Raw genomic sequence first — 18,009 nt, forward strand, 5'->3', positions numbered from 1 at the left:
AGGAATAAAAAAGACAGGCATGCAGCCTCCTTTGCTGTGTGGGATAGGAACACTCCCCAGGACATGCAGGCTGTGCCTAGCTAGCAGGTGCCACTCTTACAAGAGCATCTGTTAAACAGTGAGAGTGCACAGATAATCTCTGCCTTGAGACGCTTAAAAGATGTGCAAAAGCTTCTGGTGGCTGGAGCTGGCTGAAATGATTCACGGGAAAGAGACAAAATTGCTGCTGTGTGTCTTCCTCACTGCATCGATGCAGAATGCTGGAAATAAAGTGCAGCTGGATCTCTGGATCCCAGAGACCTGGACCTGCATTGCAGAAAGTGCAGGTGACTGAGGAGAATGTGCTGTGGACTCAGGAATGGCCTGCCCATAGTTCCATTACCACCTGTCAGATGTCTGAGGCTGTGATAGCAAACGAAAAATGAGTTCTCTGTCCCAATGATCTTAATTTTCTCCCAGTCTGATGCTCCTGGTGAGGCAAGATCTCACTCTGGTATTATTCCTGTTAGACAGACAGTAATCCACCTTTAGCAATCCCATGTTCTGTTTTACCCTATTTTTCATTTATTTCCCAGTCTTCTTATTCTTTTCCGATGCTTTCTAAAAGCCTTGTGTAGTATTAATGGCAGGTCAATAGATCTAATGTGGGTCACTTTCCTTTCTCTTTCAGAACAGGTACAGTTTTATTATTTGCCAACACACAGCTTCCGCTTCTTCCTCTTTTTCCTGATGGGTATTTTTATCAAAAGCCCTGTCGCCACCTGTGATCATGCAACTATTCTTTCACTGTTCTGGGATCAAGACTATCTTGTCCCTCTGACTTGAGTGCATTTATTTTCTGGAATTTGTTTCCACTTCAAAAGCTCATTTCCTTTCCTGCACCTTCTTTCCTCTGTATTGTCTAACCTGCAGTTGCTGCAGCTTCAGTATTATTCTTCTTGCCAAAACAGCACCAAAGATGCTGTTTTGCTTGCCTCTAATATCCTTCTTGGTGTGGTCATTCACTCAGGTTGATCAGGAGCCCTGCTCTTCTGATTTCCTCACCTTGCTTGGTGATTCCAGATTTTTTTTTTTTAATCCATGATATACATTCAAAGTCTCTTCTGCAGTACTTCTCCAAGCTCTTTGTTCTTGCTGGCATAATAACTGTTTTCCCTGACACGCCAGAGACCTGCTCTTTAAAAATTTAAAAGGTTTCATTACAGAGCTGTTTGCATTCTACCCTTCTGTTTAATATAAACCGGGTCAGCTTGAGATGTTCAGTCCAAAGCCACTTCTATATTGTAGATGCTGGGTAATAACTCGCCTCAGTAGGCAAGGTTGTGATGGACCTGAGCAATGGTTAAACCCAAGATAGGCAAACAAAAAGTGAGAAATGTGGAGATCTGTGCAGAGGGGTGAGACACAGAAGACCAGAGATGGAGGTGCCTCCTCATCAGCTGTGGAATCTGAGGGGGACAGTACTGGATGAGAAGATTTTGTCCCCGTGTTTGTAGAAGCCATTGAAATCCAACTGGTGGTGGGAAAGCTCACTTGTCTGCTGCCTGTACTGCTTCATGCGAGGTGTCCTGATGTGGATAAAGTGCCTCTGGCAGTCCAGACTGTAAGGACAAAAGGGCCAGAAGTTCACCCCATTCTAGAGCTATGTGGAAGGCTGCACGATAAGGCTTGAGGGAGCTGAGGGAGCTTGGCTGGCAGGAGGTGAAATCCATAGCAATGATCTCGCCTTAGCAGGGATTTGTCACGTTATCTGCTGAGCAGGTTCCCTGCATGCCCTAGCACTCCTCTCAAAGTTGGTTACTGTCCAAAGAGGAAGAAACAGGCTGTCAAAATGGCTCTAGTCCCTGATTCTGCTCCAGTTTTCTCTCTTGATGAAAATTATTTTAATGTTCGTATTCCAAAAGATGTGGGTCAAAGCAGGGACATAACTGTTAAGATGAGCGCAAGAGCAGGCATGTCCACAAACTCTTCCTCTCCCCACTGCCATTGTGTTGCAGTCTCAGGGTCATGTAGACAATGGGTTTTTTTCTGCCCGTCAGACTCATGCAAATATTCCTTACTGGGAAAGGCTGGTGGTGGTTATATCAGCAGATATTAAAAAAACCCACAAAACAGAACAAAACAAAAACCGCTACCAACAATAAAGCAAACCCAAGCCCCCCAAAAACAACAACAACAAAAAACAAACCAAAACCACTGCAGTTCTTAACTCTTTTAAATAGGAGAGAGGCAGGAGACAGAGCTGTAATGTAGGTGAGTGGCCATGGTGTAGCTAAAAGTAACTTCTGGCTCAGGCTCACCCTCTGAGTTTGAACTACTGGGAGAGACACCGTGTGTTGGTCTTTGTGCAGTGCTGAGGATGTGGGGTTGGCAAAGCCTTTGAGTGATAAATAATAGATATTTGAGTGATGGCAGCAACGCTTTGTACTGACACTGTGCCAAGTGATGGGAAACTGGCACTACCACCAAAATATCTCTCTCTGCTCCAGCGCAAGGTGCTCTCTGGAAGCAGAGACCAAGTGTCACTGCTGTGCTTTTTGGGTCAATGGTACAGGTATCTCAGGGTTATGGGAGCCAGGAGTTCCTTCTAGGAAGAGGGGATTTTCTCCTCTGGGAGTTACGGGGAAGAAAAAAAACATGAGACCCTGTTGGGAAGACCCTGGCAAATATATATTTCACCTGATAACTTCCCTGGGACCTACTGTCACCTCAGACTAGACCATGCTCTGTTCTTGGGGAAGGGTGGGACGCATGGACCAAGGATGGGTACTGTACTGGGAGAGTCTGACTTCCCCCTGGTTTCCAGATGTGGAGACTCTCCTGAGCATCTGTGGCTCTGACAAACACTCAGGAACTTTCCTGCTTATCGGTGCCAGAACAAAAACCATACATACAGTTGCAAGAAAAAAAGTTTTTCACAAGAAATGTGATGTGATGTGAAATTTAAGCTGATGCGTTGCTTAACTGTGATGCAGTCAACACTGGGGAAAATTTATGCTCCTGAGTGTTGGCTAACACAGACATGATTCTGCACCAGCTAGAACATCTCTCTCAGCTCCTTCTAACCCTCAGGGAACGGGCTCTTTATGTGTTACCCTTTAAGGGAGCAAGGAGTCCTCCCTCCATACACTCATCGGTTTGTTTTTACTCCAGAACTGCACCTTATTCTTGGTAAACTGCCACCAGCTGCCATCGCTTCTGGAAAAGTCTGACCTAAATACTTTGGGTGGGCAGGCTCTTCTCTGTTTTGCTCTGCCTCCATTGCTGCAGGAGAAACAGGCATACTCAACCTCCTTTTGCCTAGTAGGCCAAATTCACCTGAATTGTCTACCAGGCCACCTTCTTTTGGTCCCTCTCTGAGGTTCACATGCTGAAGTGCAGGGACGAGTGCATCGTGCTGCATTGTCAGGTGTCTTCTGTGTAGCTCAGATAGCATAGCTGTCCTCATAGATGTCCTTCTCAGCAGGGAGAATGACCCATCTGAACCATTGTTGCAGTGCAATTTACTACTCTTAGTAGTAAGGCTAGTTCCAGAGCCTGCTTTCATGGCATTTTTCCCTGCAGTCTGACCCTCAGACCTTTCCCACTAACTTAGGTGGTGGATTCATAGGTCCATATATGAGAAGATCTACTAGGAGGTATTAATAATTGATATCTCTGGTCCCAATATATTGTTGGCCCACTTGGTATATCTTCCCTGGCTTTGCCTAGATCCTTCTAATGATCGATACCTGGAGTGACACATCTGCCCTGGGGTTTGGCTTACTCTGGTTGACCTCTCCTTCACCACTTGTTAGTTAGTGAGTAGTTGTAGCCACTCCTAAGGGATTTCTTGCCTGGATGTGGCTTATCATGAGCAGTTATTGTAGCTTGATCCTTCAGGAACAAGAAGTGGATTTCAGCAAGCATCAGCCATTTTCTATTAGCAACAAGCTGCTTCTTCTCGTCCACACTCAGTGGCATCTAACTTAACCTACTGCTGGGATTTATCTCCAGCTGCAGGTCATACTACTTGAAATGGTCATTGAGGACATCATCTTCCTTACCCTGATGTCTCCTCCTGCTTTCAGCTCCATGTCCTATGCCTCATTTTCATTTCTGCAGACACTTATATTTATAAAGCACTCCAAAGATGGTGATGACTTATTACAGTAAGCCTGATAGCATTTTCATACCCCTGTGCTTCCCTTCGCTATTTCCTCTTAAGACTGGCTGTTTTGGAGGGAGGACTGGATCAGAGGAAAGGTGAGGCAGCATGGAGCACAGGGGGATCTCAGACACCCCTGGCGGTCTGTAGACCCTAGTACAGCAGGGCTAGGCAGTTCATGGCACAGTAACAGAGGAGGAGAGGAGGAACTGCCAGAAACAGGTATGTCCCAGCTCTGACAAGCAATGGCATGAGAGTGGTTAATGCGCAAAGGTGGCACTCCTCCAGTCACATGCCATTCGGGCTATGTTTGACCATATCTTGTTGAGACACTGATAGCAGCTGTTGACCCATTGGGGTTTCTGTTCTCTGTGCTTCTGGTGGTGACTTTGCACAAGCTATAGAGACCCCAAAGAATGTCTCCTTCTCTGTAACCCTGACCTCTCCCAGGCTGTGTGCTACTGATGTGATTTGGTACTGCATGGTGGAGGAACACCCCAATCCGAAGCAAAGCATTTATATTTGTCCTGGAGGCACTGAAAGGTGATTCCCTTCTGTACCAGAGCATGTTTGACAGCCAGTATTTTGGTCTACTGCCTTGTTGTCTGCTTTCCTCTTGGCATTAGCTGAGGCTGAAAAGAAAAACCACAACAATCTCTTGGCCTGCCCATCAAAACAGAAGGGGAATCTTCTTTCATGGAGGCAAGCCACCAGACCTCATTGATTTAACGAGGCAAATTCACCAGGGAAAATACCCTTCAGCCCAGACCTTAGTCAGACATTGATGACCTTCATCTCTTGGGAAACCACAATGAGAATTTCCATGGGAACGTGCAAAACCTCTCCCCACAGGCCTATGACAAGAGTTTGTGCAACTTGAGGGAGAAAAACCCCAAAAGCCACACTCCATAGACAGCAAAGAGAAACTCCTCAGATAACAGATACATAAGAAAAAAACCCTGGTTTCTAGTGGGCTAGTTTTGGTGCAAACCTTGAGGTTTTGATGCTATGTTATATAACTGTGTGTAACGGAAGAGAATCACAAAAGTACAGTTCATTGGTTTCCAAATCATTAAACTGATTGAATTGATTCAAACTCATTAAACTGATGTCATTAAACTGCGAAAAAGCACCTGGATGTCGCTTTGGTCATAAGGAACTTTACTGGGTGAACATCTACATTAGAATGTTAGGATACATAAGAAATGGAATAGAAAACTATGGTACAGAGTCTCCTAATGTTGATACAGAAAGCAGGGAACATCTCAATGTTCATTGGGAAACTGTGTGCAAATAGTCACCCCAGCTCAGAAGCATGACTGCAGAGTTGGAGGAAATTGAGAAACTGCCTGGAAAACTGCACGAAGTCCTGGAAAACTCTCATAAGAGAAGCAACTGAAGAAATGGGAATTGTGTTAAAGGGGAAACTGTAGGGCTTATGATGTAAAATAATGAACAGTCTGGAGAAAGATGATAATGATTTATGTTCTGCCCTGCTTGTAAGACGGAAGTATTCCAGAAAATTAAGGAGGATTATTTGAAACTGATAATAGGAATAATTTTCACATACTGTGATTAATTAGTCCAGGAAGCTTTCTGTCAAGCTTCAAACCCCAGCAATATTCCCAAAAGGCTTGGCATTTGTGTAAATAAGACTACCCAGTGCATTTATTGTACAAGTTTAGAAGTTGCAGAGTTTTGAAACCTCCTGGTTGAGCTGAGGCACATCTCAGTGCAAGGGCTTAGGAGAGACAAATTCTTCCTCACCAGATGTCACAGGTACTTTTTCTTTTCTGAGACAATCTGGTACAGAAAGGACGTAACATCTTCAAGAAAGGACGTGTCCAAATGTGAGCATGTCCTAGCTGGGAAGATCTGGGAGCCTACAGTCTTAAGGTGTCTCTTCAGTTTCTTGAACAACCTTGAAGTGATTAGAAGCAGAATGGTCATCCGTCCAGTAGTCTTGTTGAGAGTCTGACCTGCTCTTCCAGTACAGAGCCAAGGATCATCCCCATTTGTCCTCTTTTTTTCTCCTGCTGAATAGTTCTATGCATCCTCTGCAGCCCAGCAAGACTTTCCTTAGCAGAAGACCTTGGTTAATCCAGGGTTATCAGATTTAGTTAGTTAGACCCTTAATGCTCTGTTGAGCCCAGTCATTCCAAACCTAATTAGCACATGAGCTGTCTTGTGGAGCAATATCCTAAAATAAACTGTCCCAAATAGCTACAAGCTGAGTTCAGTTTGGGGTGCCCGCCCCTGCAAGGGATAAGTTTCTCCTCTCAGAAGAAAAGTATTTGTAATCATTAGGAGTGCCTGGTCTGCTTCATAAGTATTTTATTAAGGTTCTGGCTTGCCTTTTGTTAGTTCTGTTGCATGGAAAATATTCTGTTACGTAAATTGATGCTGCGGTTTCATCCAGATCCTCTGAATTCTGCCTTGCCACTGGCCATGCAAACATGGAAACACACCCACACATCAGGAAGACACTTGGGGAGAGGCTGGTGACAAGACCAAGGATCTGAGAATACTCTTGTATGTGAGCAGAATGAAAACCTTGGGATGGCTCAGAAGAGTGGCAAATGTAGTAGAAAATACGGTACTTTCCCTGCCCTAGCCCACGGACAAGCAATGAAATTAAATGCCCGTATGTTCAAAAGGACTGACAGACTAACTACATGTAATTTGGTGTGGAACTCACTGGTTCAGGAAGTTACAAACCCTAAAATTTGCAAGAATTCAGGAAAAAAAAAAGCAGGATGTTATAAAGGATGTCAAGAATATATAACACTATGATAGTATAGGCTCCTAACTTTCTATGGGTGTGTTATGAAACCCACTTCTAGACATAAACTGTTCCCATATGGAGGAGACTGCTTTTGATTGGGGAGTAATCTTGCAATGGTCCAAGGATTTGTTCTCATTTCAGAAGCTTCTTGTCCTGTCATCTTGGGAATCATTCTGCCATTTTGTCACCCACCCTGAATTCTGCTGAAATGAGCTTCAGACAGCATTTGGACTTGATTACAGTGGACCTGTTTGTTCAGGGACCTGACCAAAAAAGGGTCAATTAATGTACAGTCTTGACAGTAATCAGGCAAATTCCCTTTTCAAACTTACGTGTTACAAGACCTTTTCCTCTAGCTACCTTCAAGGGATTGCAAAATCCAGCATTTGGACATCAGCAGCAAAGTATACGCGGTCCTGATGTCCTTGAGAGAGCAAGATAAATTCGATGCATTAATCTCATCAGATGCTGTCTTTATTGGACTGTTACTTGGCCTTTTTGCTTTGTAGCATGCTATCATCCACAAATCAGGGTGCTGCCAGCCTCCAGACTGTTGAATTGCTTATTGCATATTCCTGCTTTGGAGAGATGGAAAATTTCTTCTTGTGTATCCAGTTACTGTTTCTGGTCTTGGCAGAACAACCTAGAGCTAAGAAGCATTAAAGTTTCCTGCAGTCTTTGCAGGAGTCAGCTGTTGGACGTAGCTGCTGTTTGAAAAACCATTTATATGTGCACTATGTGGAGGAACATCTAATAAAACCAGGCTGCTGCTGGGATGTTCTCTGTTTGTGCTTGATTTTGGAGCTTCTGATCTGGTTACACACAACATGTATTAAATTCCATGTAGGATTGCATCATATAAAAATAATACAGCTCTGCAGATGCAGGCATTCTTGCTGTCTGGCAGAACTGATGCCCATCTCTGCTAGGTAATGCCACACCTGCATTGCTTCTCCTGTTCACTGGGAGGTCACTACCTAGTCCTGATAGCAAACCATTGCACCACTGCTGCGTTCAAGACTGAAAATAATCCTGCTGGACCTTTCTGACATCTCTAGCAGCTTTATTTACAGTGGCTTGTGGGATTGTACTTCAGTTATTTCAAGAACTTGGCCCTGCTGTGGTTTTACTTCACTGTCTCGTAACCACCTTTGCCACCTGCTTTGCTTTTACTATGTTGCTACATGGGGTTGTACATTTGTAATCTGCCATCCCAGAAATGTTTGTTTTTCACTTGATGGTGGGCGATTCCTACATACATGGAGCTCTGGACTGAATAGACAGTAAGCATGATTTTACAGCCTGTTTAACTGAGTTATCTTATTGGTCGGCCTTTCTCCAGTGATCGCTGACACTTTTGCCTTTCAGGGAGGGTTCAGGATTGTTTTGCAGCTGTGATTCCTGCAAGGGGTGGTCTGGACAGAAATGCAATGTCAGTTTTTATCTGGATGGAGAGGAAGCAATAGTGAAGGTTTGCGGCTGTGGAGTGTCTGGAGTCTGTATGGGTGTGCTGACCTGTACAGCAGTGAGATACTGTCACTGTGAAGACAGACCTTTGTCCCTCTCAGGGCTTAGCTCATCTCTTTTCCCCAAGTCATGAAGGTGATAGAGGATCTGGATCTACTTGAAATGGAGCTGTTCTCTTGTGCTTTTTCTTTGTTCAGATGAAACTTGCTTCTGAAATTATCCTCCCATAAGCCTTGGCTAAGCAGAGCCTCTCCTTTGGTCTGGACAATAACAAGTTGTCTGAAGCCAGATTCCAGTAAATGTTATGGGGGAAAGTCCTGGGGGGGGCCAGTGGAAGTGATTTGTGACCTCTCATTGAGAGGTCTTTCTGAAGTTTAGTAGTTCTTGGGATGTTTCAGATCATCAGCAGCCCCTGAAACCTCCAGTGCTGTTGACAATATCTCCATATTAAGCATCCACACCTTTTCCATCTCTTGCTGTCATCTCAGGAGCCTTCGCTCTGGCAGTGCACACCTGAGCAAGAACAGCTGCTCATTCGCCATTGCCTGTAGCCGTGTAACAGACTTTGGGAGCAGCTTTGCCATCTTGTACGCCTGCAGGCACAGGTCAGAGAGCCAGCTTTGATCCCTGAAGCTGCACTGAGTTTGATGCCTGACTCCCTCAGCAGGACACTTTATTCCCTTCCCTCCTGTGGCTGTTGTGGCGGAGAGTTTTGACCTCACAGCTTCCAGGCATAGAAGCTGGTGGGAAAACCTTCACTCCGCACTTTTGCTGGCTTTGACTCTGGTTCACCCACAGCTGCTGGCTGTGTTTTGTCAGTCCTCAGCTGCAGCCCCTGGTTCCTAGGGTCCTCAGGCATGCAGGTCTGTAGAAGGAGCACGTTCATGAGGGAGCCAGCTGACAGTCCTGCTTTGCGGCTAAGCCTTGGCCAAAGCTGTGCAGTTAAGGAGGAGTTAAGACTGGCACCTTCAGCTACTGATTCATCCCAGCCATTTCCTTTGCTTATAGGATTATTTTTCTTTCTTCATGGGTTCTTGAGTGCTCCAGGAGCCCTTCAGCAGCCAGGCTCCAGCACCCAGGCAGAGCCCTGTTTCAGAAAGGAATTGTGTAATTTCTGCTCCTGTGAGATCTTCAGTATGCTTTTAGAGTGCTCAGGCAGAAAGGCACTACAGAAGCATGGTTCATCCTCCTGCTGATGCTACTAGAGCAGCATCTATGTTAAGAAAGGATTTACTCTGTCTGCAGTTAATTCAGCTGCAATTTCGGTCTGATATTAACAGCTAGAAACATCATAGTCTTTTTCTCCTCTGTGGATTTGCATATAGTAATTAGGAGCGTGTGTGGTGGCGGCTGGGGCAGAGGAGAGCCAGTGGGGAGGAGGAGGAGCAGGTTCCAGCCCAGATCACCTCAGTGGATGCTAGTGAGTCACAGCCTGTAAGTGGCTCCTGCGAGTGCCACATGCCAGATGATGAGTCACAGAGCAAGAGAGCACAGAAATGGGAGAAACTAGTTGGGTGACTGTCTAGCTCTTGTGTTAGCTGTTATAGATCTGCTGCTTGAGCTATTTCTGAATGTCTTCCATAACTCAAAATGCATGAAGCAGGTGGGGCTTCTTTTCCTCTGACTGGGAGGCAATATCTGCCTCATGCTAGTTGCGTTCATCAGCAGGAATACACATTACCTATTGCTTATTTTCGTCTCACACACCCTCTCATCTCTGCTGGCAAGCCCCTCAGCCCTGACCTGTGCAGCTCCTTGCTGTCTTGCGCACAAGGGCTGTGATTGATCATCATGTGCTGCAGTTTCCATTTTGAACACATCATAACCCTGTATAGTTCTGGGATGTAATGATACATTAATCATGAGCTTAGTCAGGCTGTCCTGGAAACCACTGGAAAAAGCCCTGGCCCAGGCAGCACCTCCCTGAGGAAAGAAAATAGAAGTGGTCTTTTCAGGAATCACTGTTTGCTGAGGGACAGGAGGGGAACCAGCCTGAGCTGAGGCACAAATGTACTAAGTATTCAGTTTTACTGCAGCTCCCTTGATGTACAAAGTGCTGGAATATTCACCCTGTGACCAGGCAGACCACCATCACTATGCTCCCTGTTCTCTGAGGCAGGGAAGAAGAGCTAGAGGTTTAGGATGAGTCAAACAAGTGATTTTTAATTCTACACCTTTTATTTCCTTAAACTGGATGATTTCCTGAAGCATTTAATGAACGCTTGAATTTGGCAGAGATGTATTAGCTGGCAAGAAATAAACAGACATCCAAACAAATACCACTGGCTAGTCCCACCCTACAGCAACTTACAGGCTTCCTCACCTCCACCGTCTTCTTACGCACCTGAGTGGTTCAGACCCGTCCCCAGGCCACTCATCCCGTGCCTCTCGCTCCATCCTCTTCATTCATGCTGCTCCCAGAATGCCCTCCAGCTTGCTGGAATTTTCCCGTTGAATGTTTTTTAAAAGCATTCAGTACTTTCTGGCAGCTTTTGGAGTGGCAAAGCTGGGGCAGGGACAAACTGCCATACTGGGATCCTGGAAACTGGTGCTGGAACCAGTGAGCTCTGAGATCCCCTGTGCTGAAGAGTGGCTTTCAGTTTGGATTCATCTCCCAGCCTTTTTGCCTGGAGGTAGACTTACAGGGAGTAAACTGAATATATCTCTCACTGTGGAGCAAAGAGGAGAGGTCTGTATTGTGCGCCCATCTGCAACCCCACAGAAGCTTTTGCTTTTTGCAGCATTTCTGCTCATACTTGTTTTGTAGACCTGTGTGGTTTCTTCAGGCGTGTTAATGCAAATGCTCTGTATCAGTCAGGGATTCACATAGAACAACACTCAAAGAACAAGCAGCTGCAGTACAAAAGGATTTTTGCTGGCTCATCTATGTAACTGAATGCCTAGATTTTAACCCTGTTTTTTCCATCTTTCACCTTTGAGTGACATGATGGATCTCGGTCAGTCTGAGGAAGATGATAATGACAGTGAAACCACAGCCATTCAGAAAGAGGCAGCAAGAACCTTCACAGTTAAAGCCTTCCATTAGGCATTCAATTTCATAGATGAAGTGGCTTGAGATTTGTAGAAACAGTAATCTGTTCAGAAAAGCCAGCCTCCGAAAAGCCAGCATTGCCTCCATCTGACTGTTCTGATGATTGTGCTCCTGCCTCTTCATCGTTGGTGCTACATATACACAAGCTTCTTGCATTTAAATCACATTTATTTCTTAAATCTCTGCATGCCTCCCCCAGTATTGCATTACATTTTGTGAGGAAACTTGTGTCGCAGCGTGTCGAACCCGTCCGCCCCACGTGTGCAGTTGAGAGGATTGATCAGAGCAGGGTATTAAGCAATCAGCGATGGAACTCCAAAAGCGTGGCTGGAGCCGTAACAGATAGTGGGGTATGTCTGGAGGTATGTGACCGACACACCTAATGCATCAACACTTAGAGGCAAGGCTGGTGTTTGCAGCAGCCCCCTCTAACTGAAGAAGAGCCTTGCAGGCCAGTTTGGAGCTAGCTCTGATGGCTTCTGCATCTTCTCAGCGGCGTTGCAGAGGCAGGAGGTTGTAATCCAGAAGCCACGGAGCTGCACTGACCACCCTGAAAATCAGCACAACGTTCTCAATTTTTGAGGGTAGGACAGAAGGGAGATTTGGAGGCATGAGGTGCAGAGCCTGAAGGTCTCAGCTCTGCAAGGTGCTGCATGCCCCTGTTATCTGCAGCTTGCTGCCTCCTTTCTACAGCACAGACACAGCTTGGCAGGCAGCTGTCAGATCAGTGCCGAACCACCTTTTGTTGCTCAGTGCTCCCCTCCTGGTTCTTACCTAGAGCTTTGCTGCAGTTAAGGAGTTTTTGCCATGTGTATATATATATATATTTATACCTGGAGATGCAAGCATTGATCACAGAATCACAGAATGTTAGGGATTGGAAGAGACCTTGAAAGATCATCTAGTCCGATCCTCCTGTTGGAGCAGGAACACCCAGATGAGGTTACACAGGAAGGCGTCCAGGCGGGTTTTGAATGTCTCCAGAGAAGGAGACTCCACAACCTCCCTGGGCAGCCTGTTCCAGTGTCTGTCACCCTCACTGTGAAGAAGTTTCTTCTCATATTTAAGTGGAACCTCCTGTGTTCCAGTTTGTACTCATTGCCCCTTGTCCTATTGTTGGTTGTCACCGAGAAGAGCCTGGCTCCATCCTCCTGACACTTACCCTTTACGTATTTATAAACACTACTGAGGTCACCCCTCAATCTCCTCTCCTCCAAGGTAAAGAGCCCCAGCTCCCTCAGCCTTTCCTCATAAGGGAGATGCTCCACTCCGTTCATCATCTTCGTTGCCCTGCGCTGGACTCTCTCCAGCAGTTCCCTGTCCTTCTTGAACTGAGGGGCCCAGAACCGGACACAATATTCCAGATGAGGTCTCACCAGGGCAGAGCACAGGGGGAGGAGAACCTCTCTCGACCTACTAACCACCCCGCTTCTAGTACACCCCAGGATGCCGTTGGCCTTCCTGGCCACAAGGGCACAGTGCTGGCTCATGGTCATCCTGCTGTCCAGCAGGACCCCCAGGTCCCTTTCCCCTACACTGCTCTCTAATAGGTCGTTCCCCAACCTATACTGGACCCTGGGGTTGTTCCTGCCCAGATGTAAGACTCTACACTTGCCCTTGTTATATTTCATTAAATTTTTCCCTGCCCAACTCTCCAGCCTGTCCAGGTCTCGCTGGATGGCAGCACAGCCTTCTGGTGTGTCAGCCACTCCTCCCAGCTTGGTGTCATCAGCAAACTTGCTGATAGTAGACTCGATTCCCTCATCCAAGTCATTGATGAATATATTGAATAATACTGGTCCCAGTACCGACCCTTGAGGGACTCCACTAGATACACGCCTCCAACTAGACTCTGCCCCATTGACCACAACTCTCTGGCTTCTCTCATTCAGCCAGTTCACAGTCCACTTCACTACCTGATCATCCAGACTACACTTCCTCAGTTCAGCTGCAAGGATGCTGTGGGAGACTGTGTCAAATGCTTTACTGAAATCAAGATAGACCACATCCACTGCTTTGCCAGCATCTATCCACCTCTTTATGTCTTCATAAAAGGCTATGAGGTTGGTCAAGCACGACTTCCCCTTGGTGAAGCCATGTTGACTGCCCCTGGTGACCCTCTTATCCTTGATATGCCTTGAGATGGCACCAAGGATAAATTGTTCCATCACCTTTCCAGGGATGGAGGTGAGGCTGATTGGTCTATAGTCACATGAGTCCTCCTTCTTGCCCTTTTTGAAGAGTGGAGTGACATTTCTTTCCTCCAGTCCTCAGGCACCTCTCCCATTTCCCATGACTTGGCAAAGATGATGGAGAGTGGTCCAGCAATGACTTCAGCCAGCTCCCTCAGCACCCGCGGGTGCATCCCATCTGGGCCCATGGATTTGTGGATGTCCAGATTGCTTAATTGCTCCCTAACCCAGTCCTCATCAACTAAAGCAGACTCCTCCATTGTCCTGACTTCCTCTGGGGCCTCAGGGGTACGGGGCTCCTCAGGACAGCCTCCGGCAGAGTAGACAGAGACAAAGAACTCAGTAACTCTGCCTTCTCTGTATCTTCTGTCACCAGGGCACCCAATTCATTAATCAGTGAGCCTACATTGCTTCTAGTGTTAGTTTTACCTGCCATGTATTTGAAGAAGCTCTTTCTGTTGTCCTTGACCCCTCTCGCCAGGTTTAATTCTAAGGAGGCCTTAGCTTTCCTAGTTGCCTCCCTACATCCTCTGACAACAGCCTTATATTTTTCACAAGTGGCCAGCCTCTCCTTCCGTGATCTGTAAACTCTCCTCTTCCACTTGAGTTTGCCCAGCAGCTCCCTGTTTAACCAAGCAGGTCTCCTGGCTCCCTTCCTTGACTTCCTACATGTCGGGATGCTCTGATCTTGAGCTTGGTAGAAGCAGTCCCTGAATGCTAACCAACTATCTTGGGACCCTTTACCTTCAAGTACCCTTGCCCCTGGGATTTCCCCTAGCAATTGCTTGAAAAGGCCAAAGTTGGCCCTACTGAAGTCCAGGGTTGTGATCCTGCTGGGTATTCTGCTCCTGCCACACGAGATCCTGAACTCCACCATCTGATGGTCGCTGCAGCCAAGGCAGCCCCCAACCTTTACTGCTTCAACCAGACCCTCCTTGTTAGCGAGGATGAGATCCAGTAGCGCTCCTCTGCTAGTCGGCTCATTCAGCATTTGCATCAGGAAATTACCATCGATGCACTGGAGGAACCTCCTGTACTGTGGATGGCTGGTTGAGCAGTCCTTCCAGCAAACATCAGGGTAGTTAAAATCCCTCACAAGAATCAGGGCCTGTGACTGGGAGGCTGCTCTCAGCTGCCTGTAGAAGGCCTCGTCAACTTCCTCACCCTGATCTGGTGTAAGAGACTCCCACAACAGTGTCACCCCTGCCAGCCTGCCCCTTAATTTTCACCCACAGACTCTCAACTCACTCCTCAACCGCACCTGGACAGTACTCTATACATGGTAGTTGCTCTCTCACATAAAGAGCAACTCCACCACCACGCTTGGCTGGCCTGTCTTTCCTGAGAAGGACATAGCCATCCATGACCACATTCCAGTCATGTGAGCTGTCCCACCATGTCTCTGTAATTGCCACCAGATCATAGTCTCCTGACCGAACGCAGGTTTCTAACTCCTGCTTATTCCCCACGCTGCACACATTGGTGTACAGGCATTTCAGGGAGCAAGATGAGTACACTGATTTCACCCTAGGGGTATGGGAGGCCTCCCAGTCTTTATCAATTCCTGCATGCTGCCCCACTGGTGCAAGCCCAGCTACAACCCTATCCCGCTTCGAATCTAGTTTAAAGCTCTCCAAATGAGCCCTGCTAATTCCTGCCCCAGCATCCTTTTGCCCATGTGAGATAAACCTTTCTCACGTATCACTGTCTGGACTGGTGTCTTATAAAACCAGCCATTGTCAAAGAATCCAAAGCCTTGCCTGCAGCACCAGTCTTGTAGCCAATCCTGTATGGACTGAATTTTTCTATTCCATCCCATGTCATCACCTGAAAATGGAAGGAGGGAAGAGAAAATCACTTGCCCCCGAGAGTCTTTTACCAACCATCCCAAGGCCTTGAAATCTTTCTTCATTCCCCTCAGACTGCGGGATGGAGCTTCTTCCCCATCTGTCTGCAAGATCAGCAGTGGTTAGTTGTCTGTTGGGTGAACCAGGTTGGGGAGCACCCTAGTGATATCCCTGATCTGGGCTCCAGGTAGACTACATGCTTCCCTATGATGAGGGCCAACTCTGCATATTGGGCACTCTGTTCCTCTCAGAAGGGAATCGCCTACTACAATTACCCTTCTTTCTTTCTTATCAGAGGCAGTCTTGAGGTGTGGAGTCAACTGCCTCTTCCTATGTGACCTTGTAGGTGGGCCTTGCATGACATCCTCACCTACCTCTTCTTCAGGATCCAGGGCCTCAAACCTATTACAGATGGGCACCTGGGGAAAGCAAATTCCACACCATAGGTGGCTGGCCTCTGCTGTCAAGGAGGCACCCCAATGTCAATTTAGGCAGGCAACAAGCTCTGCACAGCCTTTATTCTAACCATACCTGTTTAACAGAAACCATCTACAAATAGGGTTTGTCCAAAATTATTCAGCACTCCAATAACATTATACAACATGGGTCTGGACAATAGTGAGGAGTTCAATTACTGTGCAACTGACTCAAACTCAAAGGGATCAGATCCTAAAACTGATGAACCATCAGTGATGGTTCAAAATGCACATCTTCCCACTCTGTGTCTAAGTGAGGACTCTCCAGGGTACCCAGATCGCTTACCAGATTGGCAAGGTGTCTCAGTCCCCAGGGAACGTTCCTTAGATGACCAGTCTGAACAGAAGAGTCTTCAGCTACACACTTGCTGCCCCAAGGAAGACCAACTCAACTGAGGTCTCTAGTGGGCTCCGTTTATACCTGAGTTGAATCCGAGCTGTGGTAATCTATGGTAATTGTCCAGAACCTTCTCTCCACCAAGGTGTCTTATTGGCCAAAGGCCTTGCCTGTCAACCAAGGGGTGTGTGCATGACCATAGTGGTCCATCAGCCTAGAAGTTTCTGGTGCTCTCAGGAGTGGGGTGGGTGGAGAGTGCATCTGCCACATCTGCTCCATATTAGCTTGGCTGGAGTGAAGCATCCACTGGTAATGAAGTGTCTGGCCTTCACCTTCTCCAGGTAACCCTTAGCACCTCAAGAAAGAGCTGACTGAATGAACAACCCATATCTCCTGTGTAGCAGCAGTTGGTGTCAGTATGGAGAAGGTAAAGAATTTTAAAATTTGCAGTCAAAGTGGCTCTCGTACTGATGTGTTTAGAGTCATGGTGCTCCCTGTGTGCCTCCCTGCCTTGTAGTGCCACCACACGCTTTTCTGGGCAGGGAACATTGCTGGATGCTGTGTCTGGTGTTGTATGTGTTAGGATTGAGCAGGATTCAGCTCACTGTGGGCCTGTGCTATTGCAAATGATAAAAAGAATGAACTGATTTGGCAAAAAGTGTTCAGGTACAGTCTGGTATCCCCTCATCTGGAAACTTGTACTTGCAAAGAGGTGTGAAGGTTTTACAAAGTGCTGATCAAAGCCAGCAAAATCTAAAACTACTCTGCTTGCTGGATTTTATTCTCCAGCATCAATCCCAGCCTACCAGACCCTGAATAGAAGAGGAAGGATCCTTCTACAGTCTTCCAGCATCAGGGAGAGAGAGCCAAGGGGTGGTATGGCCAGGAAGGATGCTCTGGTGTTGGAAATTGAATAATCCCTGCTCTGGCAGTGCCACTGCCAACCTCCCTGCATCCTTGAGACAGGAGGAAACCACAAGAGGTGTCCCAAGGGAGATGGGGTTATCTAGGTCACAAAAAAAGTCATGCATATCCCTGGGGAAGCTGTCAGACCGACTCCTGGCAGGAGCTGGCTGTGTGCTGCCTGTGATATTGGACCTCAGAGCCTGGTGCTGGGAGCAGGCTGTGGGTGCGGACAGGGTGGGCATCCGTCTGCCACAGCATCTGCGTCAGCCAGTGAATCACAGCCCACCTGGGGAGCCTGTGCTGCCACTGAAACCAAATAGCTGGGCAGAGCTGCTGGCTGCAGCCAGGGCTCCAGAGTGACAGCTGGGAAATGGCTGTGTGTCAGATCTCTTGACATTTTGCTGTCAAATGTCAAAGTGTGCCTGTGTGAGCCTTGTCCTCCCACAGCAGCATCTGCACCAACATGAAGTGTGTGTCGCTCAGCAGGGCTTGTCAGAAGATCAGTGCTGGGAGCCAGCTCCAAGCAGCCATTTCCCAGAGACAGCGGAAATTCGGTGCTTCAGCAGTGAAGTGTGCTGTCATCACGGTCTGTATCCTCAAAATGATGCTTTTCAAGTCTTTGCATTGTGGCAACACTCAAAATATAGCAAAACCTTTTGGGGATGCTTGATCTAAGCATTACAATCAGCTACCAAAGCAGTAACAAGGGCAGACAGATAGTGGGGGAGCAGCTTTTTTGCCAGAGTTCTGGAGAGGGGTTACAGGATAAATAGGGGCTCCTGCTGCTACATGTACCAGCA

General features: G+C 47.0%; 1 protein-coding gene across 9 annotated transcripts in view; it reads left to right on the top strand.

Annotated features, from left to right (window-relative positions):
* The window catches only part of RUSC2 (RUN and SH3 domain containing 2), a 65,621-nt gene that overhangs the window by 26,229 nt on the left and 21,383 nt on the right, over nt 1–18,009 (top strand). The window lies entirely within an intron of this gene.

The sequence above is a fragment of the Caloenas nicobarica genome, chromosome Z, assembly GCF_036013445.1.
Source record: "Caloenas nicobarica isolate bCalNic1 chromosome Z, bCalNic1.hap1, whole genome shotgun sequence".
Classification (NCBI taxonomy): domain Eukaryota; kingdom Metazoa; phylum Chordata; class Aves; order Columbiformes; family Columbidae; genus Caloenas; species Caloenas nicobarica.